Genomic DNA, 17,648 nt, shown 5'->3' with positions numbered 1-17,648 from the left:
CTCCCTATCCCACCCCTCCAGGCGGTCACAAAGCACCGAGGTGATCTCCCTGAGCTATGCGGCTGCTTCCCACTAGCTATCTACCTTACGTTTGGTAGTGTATATATGTCCATGCCGCTCTTTCACTTTGTCACAGCTTACCCTTCCCCCTCCACATATCCTCAAGTCCATTCTCTAGTAGGTCTGTGTCTTTATTCCTGTCTTAACCCTATGTTCTTCATGACATTTTTTTTTTCTTAAATTCCATATATATGTGTTAGCATACAGTATTTGTCTTTCTCTTTCTGACTTACTTCACTCTGTATGACACACTCTAGGTCTATCCACCTCATTACAAATAGCTCAATTTCATTTCTTTTTATGGCTGAGTAATATTCCATTGTATATATGTGCCACATCTTCTTTATCCATTCATCCGATGATGGACACTTAGGTTGTTTCCATCTCCGGGCTATTGTAAATAGGGCTGCTATGAACATTTTGGTACATGTCTCTTTTTGAATTATGGTTTTCTCAGGGTATATGCCTAGTAGTGGGATTGCTGGGTCATATGGTAGTTCTATTTGTAGTTTTTTAAGGAACCTCCATACCGTTCTCCACAGTGGTTGTACCAATTCACATTCCCACCAGCAGTGCAAGAGTGTTCCCTTTTTTCCACACCCTCTCCAGCATTTATTGTTTCTAGATTTTTTGATGATGGCCATTCTGACTGGTGTGAGATGATATCTCATTGTAGTTTTGATTTGCATTTCTCTAATGAGTAAAGATGTTGAGCATCCTTTCATGTGTTTGTTGGCACTCTGTATATCTTCTGTGGAGAAATGTCTATTTAGGTCTTCTGCCCATTTTTGGATTGGGTTGTTTGTTTTTTTCTTATTGAGCTGCATGAGCTGCTTATAAATTTTGGAGATTAATCCTTTGTCAGTTGCTTCATTTGCAAATATTTTCTCCCACTCTGAGGGTTGTCTTTTGGTCTTGTTTATGGTTTCCTTTGCTGTGCAAAAGCTTTTAAGTTTCATTAGGTCCCATGTGTTTATTTTTGTCTTTATTTCCATTTCTCTAGGAGGTGGGTCAAAAAGGATCTTGCTGTGATTTATGTCATAGAGTGTCCTGCCTATGTTTTCCTCTAAGAGTTTGATAGTGTCTGGCCTTACATTTAGGTCTTTAATCCATTTTGAGCTTATTTTTGTGTATGGTGTTAGGGAGTGATCTAATCTCATACTTTTACATGTCCCTATCCAGTTTTCCCAGCACCACTTATTGAAGAGACTGTCCTTTCTCCACTGTACATTCCTGCCTCCTTTATCAAAGATAAGGTGACCATATGTCCGTGGGTTTAACTCTGGGCTTTCTATCCTGTTCCATTGATCTATCTTTCTGTTTTTGTGCCAGTACCATACTGTCTTGATTACTGTAGCCTTGTAGTATAGTCTGAAGTCAGGGAGCCTGATTCCTCCAGCTCCATTTTTCGTTCTCAAGATTGCTTTGGCTATTCGGGGTCTTTTGTGTTTCCATACAAATTGTGAAATTTTTTGTTCTAGTTCTGTGAAAAATGCCAGTGGTAGTTTGATAGGGATTGCATTGAATCTGTAGATTGCTTTGGGTAGTAGAGTCATTTTCACAATGTTGATTCTTCCAATCCAAGAACATGGTACATCTCTCCATCTATTTGTATCATCTTTAATTTCTTTCATCAGTGTCTTATAATTTTCTGCATACAGGTCTTTTGTCTTGATTGGAGATCTTTTAATGTCTTTTCTAGAGAGATTTAATATGAATATTTTAAATGGTCTCCAGTTTCCCTGTGGATTATTGACATTTTAAACTCTGCACTTCAATTTTCCCTCAATACGTGTAATTTTGTCACGGCTCTTTCTGTACTTAAAGATGAGGAACTATATAATTGATTTCTTCATTTTTTCCCCATCTCTTTCCAAGGTACTGCATTTGATTGTGTCTTGCGACTGAGTGAAAAATGCTAGTCCTTGAGTCAGGACATTGGGCCCTTTAGCAAGTAACTCAACCTATCTGGGCTTCAGCTTCTGTATGTGCGATCAAGAGGCTTGGACTAGCTGACTTTTCAAATGCTGTGTTTCTTTGATTCACTCTCACTTACTGATCTGCTCCGTAAGAAGAGGGTCTGTTCTCATAAAGTAACAACAGTCTTTTCCTAACCTTGGGTTGGGCGGAGTTTATCTGTTCGTACTCAGTTTGTTAGTTATATTGCCTTCTACGTATGCTTAGCTCTAAATAATTTATATGGCTCTTGTGACAATTTTTAGATCTTCTTTTTTTCTTATTTTCTTTTACAGTTTCTAATTTGTTATCGCCAGTGTAGAGGAGCCTGATTGACTTCTAAAATTTATTGATCTTGTATGTGTGTGCCTTGTTGAACCGTCTTATTAGTTCCTGCTAGTTTATCTGTGGGTTCTTTTGGGTCTCCTAGATAAATGAGCATATTAAATGTAAATAATGTGTTCTTTGGATAAAGTTTATTTTCTTGCATCTCTATGTATAGAAGCAATATGTTGAATTGATTTAAATATTTAAATATTACATACCTGTTATCACAATCTAACATTCTTTATCTTATTTTCTTTCAATCAATATTATGTTTTCAAGATTTATCCACGTGAATCCATATAGATCTAGGTCTTTGATTTTTGACTGTTTGATATTATTTGATCACATGCATATAGCATCATTTATTTTCCATTCAAGCATTATTGGACAATTGGATTGTTTCCCTCCCTTCTCTAGAACAAACAACATTTCCTAGAATATCCCTGAAGATGTCTGACAGTCGAGAAGGGCCAGGCTGCCCGAAGGACTGCTACTTGCTTTTTGCCACGTTCCAACAGGCCGTCTCCAGCCAGCAATTTGAAGCACAGCTGAAATGAGAACTGCCCCAAATGTGAAGATCTTAGGAGCTTCCTAGAAGGTGGGAGCTTAATGATAGGCATCCTGCTGGGATCCCAGGGGAGTCTGAGCTGGCCTGAAGCTCATCTTCCTCCTCCACCTCTCAAGAGAAATGTGGAGGAAAGAAGACTTCAAAAACTGTGAGCAGGCAGAGGGAGAGATATTGGGGGCCGAAGCTGTAACTGAGGTCTTGGAGTGGGCTCTGAGGACACAGAGCCTCTAGAGAGCCAGGCTCTGCCTTCTGAGAACTTCTCCCCTAAGGCTGCTCATAATTCACGTGATACCAGCCATATAGATCCGACTTGGCCCACACTGTCACAGAAAGCCTTATCAGAATCTCTTCTTCTTCATACACTCTTGTGTCTGTTACTTGGTTATTGCCTTTGGTGCTCCACTGATGTGAACCACAGTCTCTCGGGGATGGAGGACACTAGTGATCCATCTTGCTCTGTGGCCTCAGTCCACAGCTTGAGGGTAAGTGAAGAGGCCAAATGAAGGTCAAGAAGGAACGATGGAGTTTGAAGAGAAGACCTGAGTTAAGGGTGTCTTCTCAAGTCTTGATGACTGAAATGTAGCTCCAGTACCTGAAGTGCTGCTTGTTCTCAAGGCTGACCACGGGGCTGGGTGCACTCAGTGAAGGAACCATATACACTTAGTATTTCCTTGCTTGCTCACACTTGCCCTACTCTGATACACCCTCTGCAAGACTGATCTTCCCCTGAAACAACTTTCCACCTGCTACTGTCATCTCAGGAACATTTGCTTCCCCTTCCTAGTGCTCCCCTAGAATGCCATTGCAGCCAATTCATAATTTGATAATCATGCTGCTTAGCATATTCTCAGCAACTTCTGATAAATTTTATTCACTTTATTCCATAGTCTTCACCCATCAATAATCTTCCTTAACTTCCTAGCTGCAGGTTAACCCATTCGGAATCATTTCTTTTTCTTTCTCTTCTTTGGCAAATCCTTTCTATCTTTTAAGGTCTTTTTCTTGTCTCTCTACCATCCTGCCTTCCTGAACTTCTTTTCTTTCGTTTAAGTAACTTTTCAATCTCCTTCCCCAATTTCCTCATACACATTGAGAGTTTATTCCTCACACGTTAGACGGCGGTTTATGAATGGCCAGGCATAATGGACTCAGAATGAGTTGGCACCCCCGAGGTACCTGTCTTGCTGGGGAGCCACAGGTGAAGGGCTGTCTGCTGGACATATGTTTGCATGGAGTCAGGCTGAGTGGCCTCAGGGTGTTTACTCTGCCCTTGTGTGTGTTTCTCGCTAGTTGGTTTCCTCGCCAGCCACCTGTGACCTCCCTCCATCCAGCCCAGGGAATCCTTCTCATCACAGGGGTAGGATGTTTGTCTCGTTTTCCATCACATCCTTTCCCCAAAGTTTGGTTGTGAGTTGTTCCCATTCCAAAGACCTTTCCTCTTTGAAGAGAAAAGAGAACATCTTTTCTCTCCTCTCCTCTCACTTCACTTCTGCTCTATTATCTCCTCCGTCCAGAATGGCCCACTGACTCACATGGGTGTAGATCCGAAGATGGCAAGAACTGCCAGCAATTCTGAGATAATAATATGGATGGATCAGGAAAACTTGAAAACCTTTATCCCGCCACATTAAAAAAATTTGCACTTCCAGTGTATTCAGAGTCTCAGTGTAGAAACACAAATGATAGAGAAATTGAATGACACTCAAGTTTTTCTTTCCTCCTTTCCTGATTTATTCTAATCCTCCATGCTAACATGATGAACTATTTGTTAGGTAAAGTTTCAGACATTTTCTACCCATGCACACTTTTCTTCTTTTCACATAAGAGTGTGAACTAGGTCACTTTCAACATGCTGTGATTCTGTGATTCACTGTCTCCCACCGTGTCATCCACTGATAAAGTCATCTGTTTCACGGAGAACTATTTCCAATAGCTAATAGCCAATGTCTGTGGAGTGCTTACTCTGTGTCGGTTTCTTGTAACTACCTTACAGATCATTTGTACAACGTACCCATGGACCAGGTACAATTATGACCCCCAAGTGACAGATAAGTGCAGATAAGTACAAATAAATACAGAGGCCAAGTGACTTGCCCAAGACACTGGAGCAAATCAAAATCCATGCCTCTGTAATCATTTTGCTCTATTGCCTCTGTCTGGGAGGCTTGATGATTTGGCAACTAAAACCTTAAATAGCATGTTCCATTTTTATACCTGTGACACAAGCGTGGGGCTGTGATATGGGGTAACTAACCTGACTACTTTTGAAAACCCTTATGCACCTGGATGAAAGTAAGCCAGGGACTGCAAGCTATAGATTTAAGGTTTCCTACCAACTTTTAAAAATAGCTTCTTGAATGCAATTTACGTAGTGTCAAGTCTAGGATGTAGTCCAAATAGTAACAGAAAAATGGAGATATGTAGAAAAATACTTAAAGTTGACAAGTATTGGGAGTGTAGTATTTTGGGGGCCAGTGTGTAGACCACAGGAAAACTTGCTGTTTCCATCCCAAAGGGAAGAGCCCTACGTTGCAACTGCCAAGGTCCCTGGGGCAGCAAGTGTGCTCACTGCTTAGTAAAGAAGCTTCCTCAGTTTGATAGAATCATATGGGAGCCTTACATTTGGTTAGCAGTTCTACATTCTTGATGTAATAATATTTTCAGGGTGTGGGAGGGTATCAAGCTCTGAAAATACCCTTGGAGAGATTTGCTTATTAAGTTTGGCTTTTTCAATCTCCCTACTACTTCTTGACTAAACACCAGGCGGTTTCCTTCACTTTTCAGAACCATGTTGTTTTTCCCTTGTCTAATGAACTTTGAAATACTTTTGGATGAGCTATTAAGTTTGGGAGAAAAGAAACATCTCTTTAAAATAAGGAAGATAATAACAATGACAAGTAGAAAAAGCTCTAAAACAGAGAATATCCTCCATTCTAGCCAATGACTGGGAGTGGAAGGTACGTGCTCGCTGTCCAGGACGTAGAAATAAAAGCTGAGGAGGCGCTGAGGCGTCTCCTGGATCTCTATGAGCCTCCATCATTTCTGAAGGGTAGGGTTGACAGATAAAATATAGGCTGTTTAGATAAATATGAATGTCAGAAAAACAAGTATATTTTTAAGATAAGTATGCCCCAAATAGTTCATAGGATGTACTTATACTAAAAATAATGACTTATTATTCATGTGAAGTTCAAGTTTAACTGGGTATCCTGTACTTTTATTTACTAAATCTGACAGCCCTACTGATGATCCACAATGGAGGCAGTTGAGGAGCGGTACATGCTGGCTCTCGGACAGTCAGAAATGGCTTCAGCAGATCCAGGTACAGTATGAAATTCTTTTTGGATGTAGCTCAGAAGCCATGGCCAGCCCTTGACTGCAAGTACTGCCTCGGGTTTCCCTGAGGTGGGGTAAACCGTCCTCTTAATGGCCTTTTGGTAAGTCTGGAAGACCATATCCAAGGGGAGCCCCAAAGTCAGTTTCATCCTCACAACCATGTTTCCAATTCCTGGAATTGGCTGCATGTGACTCACAAGAGCTGAGGAGGTTTGTGGAAATTGGGAGTGTCATAGCTTGAACCCTTGTAGGTAAAGTTTTGCTGTTGTGAGAGTTTTAACAGGAGCAATGTGAAAGACTCCAGGTCCCCAGGTAGATAGAAATAATCCTGTTCTACCTGTGTGTATGTGACAAGTCTCTAATAGTTCAGAGAGCAAGTATCTGGTCTTAGAAAGACTGATCCAAGCTTGGATGTTTCTGGCGACAAGGCAAGGTCCTGAGTTTCAAGTTCACCTTTTATGGTTGAGGAGACAATAAGGTGGTCAGAAGGGAAATCATGGAGGAGACCTTGGCTTCATCCATTGTGCAGGCTTGTATATGTGGTTCTATGTAGATTGTGTTTCAAAGGTGGAGCTTGTTTACAACTATGAACATTCTCCGATGTGCTTTTTGGACCTTCATTCCCAGAGCGAGAGCAGTGCCGAGGCTCTAGAAATGCCATGGATATTCTGAGCTGTCAGTGGCATTTCCCAGGTACTGTTCCCCTGGTGCCGCTCCTTGAAATGTCCAAAGGGATTATCATCTGTCTTGTGGCGGGTCCTAGCATTGTGAAATGAAGCTGCTGCACCTGGCTCAGAGGATTTCGGATGCGGTGGGAGGAGTAGTAGTACTACGACTATAAATTGTATCACAGCATATCTATTCCATCTTGAGAGTGGGGTTGGGGGGTTATGAAGGGGGGCTTTTATTGTACTTTTATACATTGTACCCTTGAAACTAATTCAATTTTTTTAAATTAATTAATTTATTTTGGGCTGCATTGGGTCTTTGTTGCTGCTAGCGGGTGTTCTCTAGTTGCAGTGCGCCGGGGCTCCTCTTGGCTGTGGTGCACGGGCTTCTCATTGCAGTGGCTTCTCTTGTTGCGGAGCATGGGCTCTAGGCACGCAGGCTTCCGTAGTCGTGGCACGTGGGCTCGGTTGATGTGGCACACGGGCTCTAGAGCACAGGCTCAGTAGTTGTGGCGCATGGGCTTAGTTAATACGTGGCACGTGGGATCTTCCCAGACCAGGGCTCGAACCCATGTTCCCTGCATTCGCAGGCATATTCTTAACTACCGCTCCACCAGGGAAGCCCAATAATTCAGTTTTTTATAAAGAGAAGTTTCCTAATATTATTCCAAAATTTTAAAACTATGTAGTTGGATAACACTATGAAAAATTAACTGATATATTCTTTTATTATTTCTCTTTGCTCCCTGGATTTTTTTTCCTCATCCAGTCAGCTAGGCACTGTGAGCTCACTGCATTAGGAAGGTAAAGACTCAGCAGAAATGAGGGAGAAAAAAAGAAAATTCTCAGCTTTGGAATGTTCACAACGGAGGCCACAGTAAAACAGGTGAGAATTCTGTGAACAAAAAATAAATGTCGTCTCAAATGCAAAAAAGTATTCTCTGCACTGGGAGGCAGGAGAGGGAGGGAGGGAAGGACTGAAGGAGAGAGATCAGTGTGGCCAGGCACATGGAAACTGTGCTTGAGGACGATAGGCCCAGGAAGAGAATCAGAATCTGGAGAAGGTTCAGCCTGCACGTGATCATTGCCTCCAGCCAGCACCCTCATCTCAGACGTTGGGAAATTCAGAGAGAGAGTGGGAGTACGTCAGGAGGGCCACGCGCAGAGTCTGTGTGGCAGGGGTTGTGGCCGTTCCCTATTTGTGAGGAGTCCCCAGCAATTTGCAGGCCTCTTCTGGAAAATGCTGGCGGACGTCTCTAGTGCTTATGTGAAAGCTTGTTCACAAACCTTGAAAGATACAGATGTAGCTGACAGATAGATGCATAGATAGAAAAATGTCATTAAATCAAAGCTCCAGGAAAGGTTTGGAAAATGCCCTTTATTGCATAGGACGCTTCTATTGTCATATGATGTTAGACTGAGTGCCGGTCCCTTCATCCTCCTTCAGACCACGGCATTCTGTCTGCTACTCTCCCGAGGGTCCTTTCTTCTCCCTGGAAGGGATAAAGCAAATGAGGTAGAACAGGAAGAGACAAGAAGCACTCCAAGCTCTGCTGGTCAGGGTTACCCTCCAGCATTGCCTTAATGCTCAGAGCCACACACACCACAGTGAGCTTGGCTCCAGATCAACTACCACGCCACGAAGGTTCTGGAACATTTCCATATCTCGGGGGACCTCATTTCCACGTGACTCTCTTTCCTATTCCCCTTTGTCACAGAAGGCTAGGTCCAGTGGTCAGGGTGAGATCTCGGCTCAGGCCCAAGGCTCTCAGACCTCAAAGTTCTGGTCCTGCAAGGGCCCCTGTCCTCTCTTGAGACCACTCCTGGCTCTCTCTGCCGAGAAGGAGCTGCTGGCAGTACGTCCTCTAAGAGTTCAGGTCCATCGTGCAGACCCTGAGAAAACTCCTAGGAAAAGGCTCCACCTTCTTGTTTACGTCAACAGAGGTCAATGCCTTTGTTAGTGCTGGGTGTGTCCCATTTGATGCAACTGCAGAGCCATTAGGTCAACCAGCACATGTGTGCGGCCCCTTCCCTTAGACTCCTCTGGGCCCTCGTGACATAGGCTCAGAAGACTGCCAGCCTCAAGCCTTACCTCTTCCAAGGGACGGCCACACCGTCTTCCAGGATCTTCTGTCCCATGAATCTCAGTTGCTGTTTGGAACTCAAAGGAGAGAAAAGACCCTGCCTGCGGGGTCTCTTTGGGCTGGGGCCTTCCCCCGTGGGCTGCTCTCCCTCATTCTCCTTTTCTTCTTGCTTCTCTTCATCCTCCTCCTCCTCCTCCTCCTCCTCCTCCTCCTCCTCAGGGGTGCTCTCGGATTCCACATTGCCCATCCACTGGGCCATGTTGAGATGAAAGACACGGCAGCTGAAGCCCTGCAGGACGCCGAACTTTACGTGCTGCTGGAGGATCTCCAAGGTGGGGAAGACCCGGCAGCAAGCCATGCACCTGAAGCTAGTCTCCATGGTCAGCATCCAGTCCGCTGTCTTGGCGCTGGGTCTCTCCTCGACAGCAGGTGGCCCTGATGGGCTGCCTGGCTCTGCCCTTTCCTCATACTCTTTCTCCTCCCCAGTGGGCTCACTGTCAGACAGGAGGCTTTTGGTGGACACATCAGAAGAGGGGTCAGTGGCTACTGCGCACACATCCTCAGGAAGGGTCACTTCTTCTATCGTCAGCTGCTTTTCAGGCAACCCCAAGGGTTTCTTTGTCTTCCAGGAGACAGCGACACCCTTGTTCACTTGTACCTGCATGTAGTATATTTTCATGCCCCTTTCCTCTTTGTCTGGGTGCAGATAGTTCTTACAGGGTGAAGAGGGTGAGGAGGAGACACAGTGTGATGGGGAAGCGGTCTCTCCTTCTTCCTGATCCTGGGCTAGGGGTGGTCTAGGCTGGGCAGTGTCTCGATGAAATCTCCGGATTCCTGAAAAAGGAAATGAAAATCATAATAACATGCATGGGCCATGCCGGAAGCTGAGGGAGCAGGTGTGGTAGACGAGAGAGGGACATTGGCACGACATAGCTATGTCGTGAGCTTGGTGTCTGTTGGCCGTAGGACGGAGTGGTGTATCGGGTGTCATCTGTGGGCTTTTAATGTGCGTGGGGGGGGATACTGGAGCGGTGTCTATATACAGGGGTGTGGAGTATGGTGGTGAGGGCTGTAGTATGTGAGGGATGCGGCTGGATGCGTGTACGACGAGGAGTGTGAGTTTGGGAATATCGGTGGTGCATTCCTTGTGGAATGGGGCTGTGGTGCAGGAGAGTACTGTGGAGCACGTGCTTGGGGTTGATGTGCACTGAGAAGGGCTGTGCCTGGAGGGCACGTGTATGTGTGAGCTGTGTACACCTGAGCTGGATGGTCCTGCTCTCAGGCTGGAGGTGGATAATGCAGAACTCTGTCCTTCTCTGGAAGCAAAGGCAAAGACAAAGCCTACATTTTCCTCTGAAGATGCTTAATCTGGTCCCTCTTCCCTCCACCTCAAGCCCAGACCTTTCCGGCCCCTGCTCCTTGACTTCCCCACCATGGTAGTAGCAGTATTCACACACACACTCCCACACTCAGCTGGCATCCATGCCCTCGGAACAGCTCAGGCATCCTGCCCAGGCTCCTCCACAGAGCCCTCATCACCTCTGATGACCCTGGATTTCCTCTCAGCCTCCCTGGGATCTGTGTGCCTCCTGCCTCACAGCCAAGCACCCCCTCACCTGAGGAGCCCCGCGCCCTTACCAGCGTAGCTGAGCTTGCGCAGAGTAGAAGTACAGAAGAAGTATTTAGAGGCAGAGGAGACCTCCCCTGCCCCTGGGCTGCAGCCTTGGGCCACCACAGTGGATCCAAGCCGAGGGGGATCCTCTTGTGACTTCGAGATTCCTGAGGGAGGAATGAAAGGCTCAGGGTGGGTTCATCAGTCCTCTGTCCACAGATATTTACTGAGTGTGTGACACGTGTCAGGTGCAGTGGATACACACAGTTGAGAGTGTGGTTCCCAGTGGATCCTCCAGGATTTAATTCCAATCAATACTTATTCTCTCACTGTCTAGTTGGTAATGTAGGCCTCGGTGGTGACTGTGAGTGTGTGGGAAGAGTGAGTGATGTGTATCAGTTAAGTCTGTGGTAAGTGTGGGGTTGGCATGGGGAGCACAGTGCAGACGTGTCTATCTGTGTCTGTGGCCTTTGTGTGCATGGTTTCTGTTCACAAGTCAGGAATTCTGGGACATGTAACTTTTCCTCATTACATGGTGTGGCTTGTATTTATGGTGCGTGTTCATTCATTCATTCACCAAGATTCAGTAAGCAGCTACTCCTGTGTATCCGGCACCCTTGCATTGTTGTAGTCTTTGGTAACGCTGCACATTCTAGTAGGGGAAGACACACACTAAACAAAACTACAATAAATATATAATACATCAGCTGGTGGTAAGTATATAAGGGTTGCCAGACTTAGCGAACAAGAATACAAGGCACCCAGTTAAATTTCAGTTTCAGATAAACCCAGAATAATTTTTTAGTGTAAGTATTCCCATGCAGTATTTGGCCTGACTTAGTTTTAGTGTAAGTAGGGCCCATACAATATGTGGGACATACGGATACTGAAAAATTACTTGTTGTTTATCTGGAATTCAAATTGAACTGGATAGCCCATATTTTCTCTGGCAATCCTGACATGGGTTACTGAGACTGTGGTTTCCTGTGGTTTGTACAAAGCGGGTCTGGCATTACTCAAGAATGTGTTATAAGGGTGGTGTGTATGACACGTGACTGGTTCTTACAGAGGTATTTAGAGATGGCTGAAGTTAGCTGTGTTTGTGCAAGAGTTGAGGAAATACATGTATATATAGTGTGTGTGTGTGTGTGTGTCCTATATATATAGTCTGTGTGTCTATATACATATCTCATCTCCAGCGTTTGGTGTTGGAGGAGAGGATTGTGATACAGGTGGGTTGTATGAGAACGTAGTATAGGAGGGATGCGTGTATATACCTCCATGTGCTGTGTGTGGTTTAATAAGGAAGTTATATGTGGGGTGTGTGATATTTTTGCTGTATCAGAGTGTACATGGGTGTATGAGTTACTGTCTCCTAAAACACCCCTAACAAGAATTCTGTATACACTCCTAGGTACGCCGAGTGTCAGCCAGCTCCAGGCAGGGTGACAAGAATTTTACCACACAGATGTTATATCTGGTAAGCACTCTACCCCCATTCATCTCGCTCTTCTCTGCACTACCACACACACACACGCACACACACACACACACACTCACTCTCTCACACACACACACACAGGAACATAGAGCAAAATATTCTGAATGGTCAGGGGCAGTCATTGCCTTCCCCAGCCTGTCCCAGCCACTGCCTGGAAATCTGCCTGCTGTCTAGAGCTCCATTCCCAGGGCCCATCCTACAGTCTCCAGGGCCCTGGGCCTGGTAGGAGCTACTGGGCTCTAATCTGGGGCAGAGGCCTCTAGCTGGAGCTCTGGGGTGACCACCCCTCTCCCAGGGCAAGCTACTCGCCTACATTTAATGCACGCAGGCACCACGTGGCCCGTGGCTCTCAGAGCTCCCCGCAGGACCCTGAGGCCATTTCTCACCCCCGCTCACGCGGTCTCAGTCTCTGGAAAACCCTTCCCTTCCCTTGATCTCCTTTGGGAAATTCTTCCCGTTGAAGGAATAAATCCTCCTTGCTTTCAATATGACACCATCCCTAGACAAACAATCTTCTTTCAAAGTGCATTCCACTTGTCAAGATATTTTTCAACAGGGCCTTCAACTCATGGGGCTTCTCTTTCCACTTTGGTAAAAGAGGCCAAGCAACTCATGGGTCTCTCTCAGCATCCTTGCGTCCTTCACATCCCCCACCTCATGACCCCAGGGAAAGATCCAAGAGAATAAGAGAGAAATTGGGGTCTGAGAAAAGCTGCACCTCTAGGTCTGTGCAAGCAGGATGCAGCCTGCTGTGAGTCCGACAAAGCTCCAGGCCCGGCTGCCCCAGGAGAGAGTCCTCAGACCAGCGGAGCTGACCTCCCATCTCCCAGGGGGCATCTGGCCATTCTGTGCCGTCTCACACCACAGGGACCCTCTGGATAGATACGGCAGCATCAGTGAGACAAGGTCTCTCGCTCCCTGCTTCACAGGTGACACGTTCTCAGTCCCCCGCTTCCTGGAGAAGCTTCAGTTTGGCAGAAACCCATGTGCCCCAGACAAGTTGCCCCCCACATACCTCCACCGTTCTCGGCAGTTTCCTGGGACTCTTCATTTTCCAGATGTTTCCTCTTTTGTCGCCGTTCCATCGTACCAACTAGAAGTCTCCCTTAGAAGATGCCTCAAGAGATGTCCAACTCCTCCTCTTCCCTACAGGTTGGCCCTTCTTGGCTCTTGGGCAATCCGTTGAAATGATTCAATACAAATAAAAATGGTCAAGTCTCCTAAATGGCTGAAAAACTTGTACCACTTAGTGAACCAGCAGTACTGCCTAGTGCTCACCAGGGCTGTTATGTTTGCAAGGTTGCCAGGCGCACAGTGGAATTCTGTGACCTCAGTGATGACATCAGAGCATTCGGTGGACCTAGGTTGAGCACAGTGTCTGCAGTAGCACACGCCCCATTTTCAAGAACAATTCCTTTTTCCCAGCCGAAGCTTTCCCGTGAAATAGAAAGGTTCATACCATATCTATTATAAATTGTATCATACCATGTCTATTATAAAATTCACATTTTGATTGGACATCTTTTTTTTTATTATTCTTTTTATTTTTTTGCTTTATAACAAATTTAATCAGTTATACATATACATATGTTTCCATATCCCCTCCCTTTTGCGTCTCCCTCCCATCCTCCCTATCCCACCCCTCCAGGCGGTCACAAAGCACCGAGGTGATCTCCCTGAGCTATGCGGCTGCTTCCCACTAGCTATCTACCTTACGTTTGGTAGTGTATATATGTCCATGCCGCTCTTTCACTTTGTCACAGCTTACCCTTCCCCCTCCACATATCCTCAAGTCCATTCTCTAGTAGGTCTGTGTCTTTATTCCTGTCTTAACCCTATGTTCTTCATGACATTTTTTTTTTCTTAAATTCCATATATATGTGTTAGCATACAGTATTTGTCTTTCTCTTTCTGACTTACTTCACTCTGTATGACACACTCTAGGTCTATCCACCTCATTACAAATAGCTCAATTTCATTTCTTTTTATGGCTGAGTAATATTCCATTGTATATATGTGCCACATCTTCTTTATCCATTCATCCGATGATGGACACTTAGGTTGTTTCCATCTCCGGGCTATTGTAAATAGGGCTGCTATGAACATTTTGGTACATGTCTCTTTTTGAATTATGGTTTTCTCAGGGTATATGCCTAGTAGTGGGATTGCTGGGTCATATGGTAGTTCTATTTGTAGTTTTTTAAGGAACCTCCATACCGTTCTCCACAGTGGTTGTACCAATTCACATTCCCACCAGCAGTGCAAGAGTGTTCCCTTTTTTCCACACCCTCTCCAGCATTTATTGTTTCTAGATTTTTTGATGATGGCCATTCTGACTGGTGTGAGATGATATCTCATTGTAGTTTTGATTTGCATTTCTCTAATGAGTAAAGATGTTGAGCATCCTTTCATGTGTTTGTTGGCACTCTGTATATCTTCTGTGGAGAAATGTCTATTTAGGTCTTCTGCCCATTTTTGGATTGGGTTGTTTGTTTTTTTCTTATTGAGCTGCATGAGCTGCTTATAAATTTTGGAGATTAATCCTTTGTCAGTTGCTTCATTTGCAAATATTTTCTCCCATTCTGAGGGTTGTCTTTTGGTCTTGTTTATGGTTTCCTTTGCTGTGCAAAAGCTTTTAAGTTTCATTAGGTCCCATGTGTTTATTTTTGTCTTTATTTCCATTTCTCTAGGAGGTGGGTCAAAAAGGATCTTGCTGTGATTTATGTCATAGAGTGTCCTGCCTATGTTTTCCTCTAAGAGTTTGATAGTGTCTGGCCTTACATTTAGGTCTTTAATCCATTTTGAGCTTATTTTTGTGTATGGTGTTAGGGAGTGATCTAATCTCATACTTTTACATGTCCCTATCCAGTTTTCCCAGCACCACTTATTGAAGAGACTGTCCTTTCTCCACTGTACATTCCTGCCTCCTTTATCAAAGATAAGGTGACCATATGTCCGTGGGTTTAACTCTGGGCTTTCTATCCTGTTCCATTGATCTATCTTTCTGTTTTTGTGCCAGTACCATACTGTCTTGATTACTGTAGCCTTGTAGTATAGTCTGAAGTCAGGGAGCCTGATTCCTCCAGCTCCATTTTTCGTTCTCAAGATTGCTTTGGCTATTCGGGGTCTTTTGTGTTTCCATACAAATTGTGAAATTTTTTGTTCTAGTTCTGTGAAAAATGCCAGTGGTAGTTTGATAGGGATTGCATTGAATCTGTAGATTGCTTTGGGTAGTAGAGTCATTTTCACAATGTTGATTCTTCCAATCCAAGAACATGGTACATCTCTCCATCTATTTGTATCATCTTTAATTTCTTTCATCAGTGTCTTATAATTTTCTGCATACAGGTCTTTTGTCTTGATTGGAGATCTTTTAATGTCTTTTCTAGAGAGATTTAATATGAATATTTTAAATGGTCTCCAGTTTCCCTGTGGATTATTGACATTTTAAACTCTGCACTTCAATTTTCCCTCAATACGTGTAATTTTGTCACGGCTCTTTCTGTACTTAAAGACGAGGAACTATATAATTGATTTCTTCATTTTTTCCCCATCTCTTTCCAAGGTACTGCATTTGATTGTGTCTTGCGACTGAGTGAAAAATGCTAGTCCTTGAGTCAGGACATTGGGCCCTTTAGCAAGTAACTCAACCTATCTGGGCTTCAGCTTCTGTATGTGCGATCAAGAGGCTTGGACTAGCTGACTTTTCAAATGCTGTGTTTCTTTGATTCACTCTCACTTACTGATCTGCTCCGTAAGAAGAGGGTCTGTTCTCATAAAGTAACAACAGTCTTTTCCTAACCTTGGGTTGGGCGGAGTTTATCTGTTCGTACTCAGTTTGTTAGTTATATTGCCTTCTACGTATGCTTAGCTCTAAATAATTTATATGGCTCTTGTGACTATTTTTAGATCTTCTTTTTTTCTTATTTTCTTTTACAGTTTCTAATTTGTTATCGCCAGTGTAGAGGAGCCTGATTGACTTCTAAAATTTATTGATCTTGTATGTGTGTGCCTTGTTGAACCGTCTTATTAGTTCCTGCTAGTTTATCTGTGGGTTCTTTTGGGTCTCCTAGATAAATGAGCATATTAAATGTAAATAATGTGTTCTTTGGATAAAGTTTATTTTCTTGCATCTCTATGTATAGAAGCAATATGTTGAATTGATTTAAATATTTAAATATTACATACCTGTTATCACAATCTAACATTCTTTATCTTATTTTCTTTCAATCAATATTATGTTTTCAAGATTTATCCACGTGAATCCATATAGATCTAGGTCTTTGATTTTTGACTGTTTGATATTATTTGATCACATGCATATAGCATCATTTATTTTCCATTCAAGCATTATTGGACAATTGGATTGTTTCCCTCCCTTCTCTAGAACAAACAACATTTCCTAGAATATCCCTGAAGATGTCTGACAGTCGAGAAGGGCCAGGCTGCCCGAAGGACTGCTACTTGCTTTTTGCCACGTTCCAACAGGCCGTCTCCAGCCAGCAATTTGAAGCACAGCTGAAATGAGAACTGCCCCAAATGTGAAGATCTTAGGAGCTTCCTAGAAGGTGGGAGCTTAATGATAGGCATCCTGCTGGGATCCCAGGGGAGTCTGAGCTGGCCTGAAGCTCATCTTCCTCCTCCACCTCTCAAGAGAAATGTGGAGGAAAGAAGACTTCAAAAACTGTGAGCAGGCAGAGGGAGAGATATTGGGGGCCGAAGCTGTAACTGAGGTCTTGGAGTGGGCTCTGAGGACACAGAGCCTCTAGAGAGCCAGGCTCTGCCTTCTGAGAACTTCTCCCCTAAGGCTGCTCATAATTCACGTGATACCAGCCATATAGATCCGACTTGGCCCACACTGTCACAGAAAGCCTTATCAGAATCTCTTCTTCTTCATACACTCTTGTGTCTGTTACTTGGTTATTGCCTTTGGTGCTCCACTGATGTGAACCACAGTCTCTCGGGGATGGAGGACACTAGTGATCCATCTTGCTCTGTGGCCTCAGTCCACAGCTTGAGGGTAAGTGAAGAGGCCAAATGAAGGTCAAGAAGGAACGATGGAGTTTGAAGAGAAGACCTGAGTTAAGGGTGTCTTCTCAAGTCTTGATGACTGAAATGTAGCTCCAGTACCTGAAGTCCTGCTTGTTCTCAAGGCTGACCACGGGGCTGGGTGCACTCAGTGAAGGAACCATATACACTTAGTATTTCCTTGCTTGCTCACACTTGCCCTACTCTGATACACCCTCTGCAAGACTGATCTTCCCCTGAAACAACTTTCCACCTGCTACTGTCATCTCAGGAACATTTGCTTCCCCTTCCTAGTGCTCCCCTAGAATGCCATTGCAGCCAATTCATAATTTGATAATCATGCTGCTTAGCATATTCTCAGCAACTTCTGATAAATTTTATTCACTTTATTCCATAGTCTTCACCCATCAATAATCTTCCTTAACTTCCTAGCTGCAGGTTAACCCATTCGGAATCATTTCTTTTTCTTTCTCTTCTTTGGCAAATCCTTTCTATCTTTTAAGGTCTT

The sequence above is a fragment of the Mesoplodon mirus genome (genome assembly GCF_964341445.2).
Source record: "Mesoplodon mirus genome assembly, chromosome: 10".
Classification (NCBI taxonomy): domain Eukaryota; kingdom Metazoa; phylum Chordata; class Mammalia; order Artiodactyla; family Ziphiidae; genus Mesoplodon; species Mesoplodon mirus.
The sequence above is the reverse complement of the archived record's forward strand: the minus strand, read 5'-3'. Positions refer to the sequence as shown.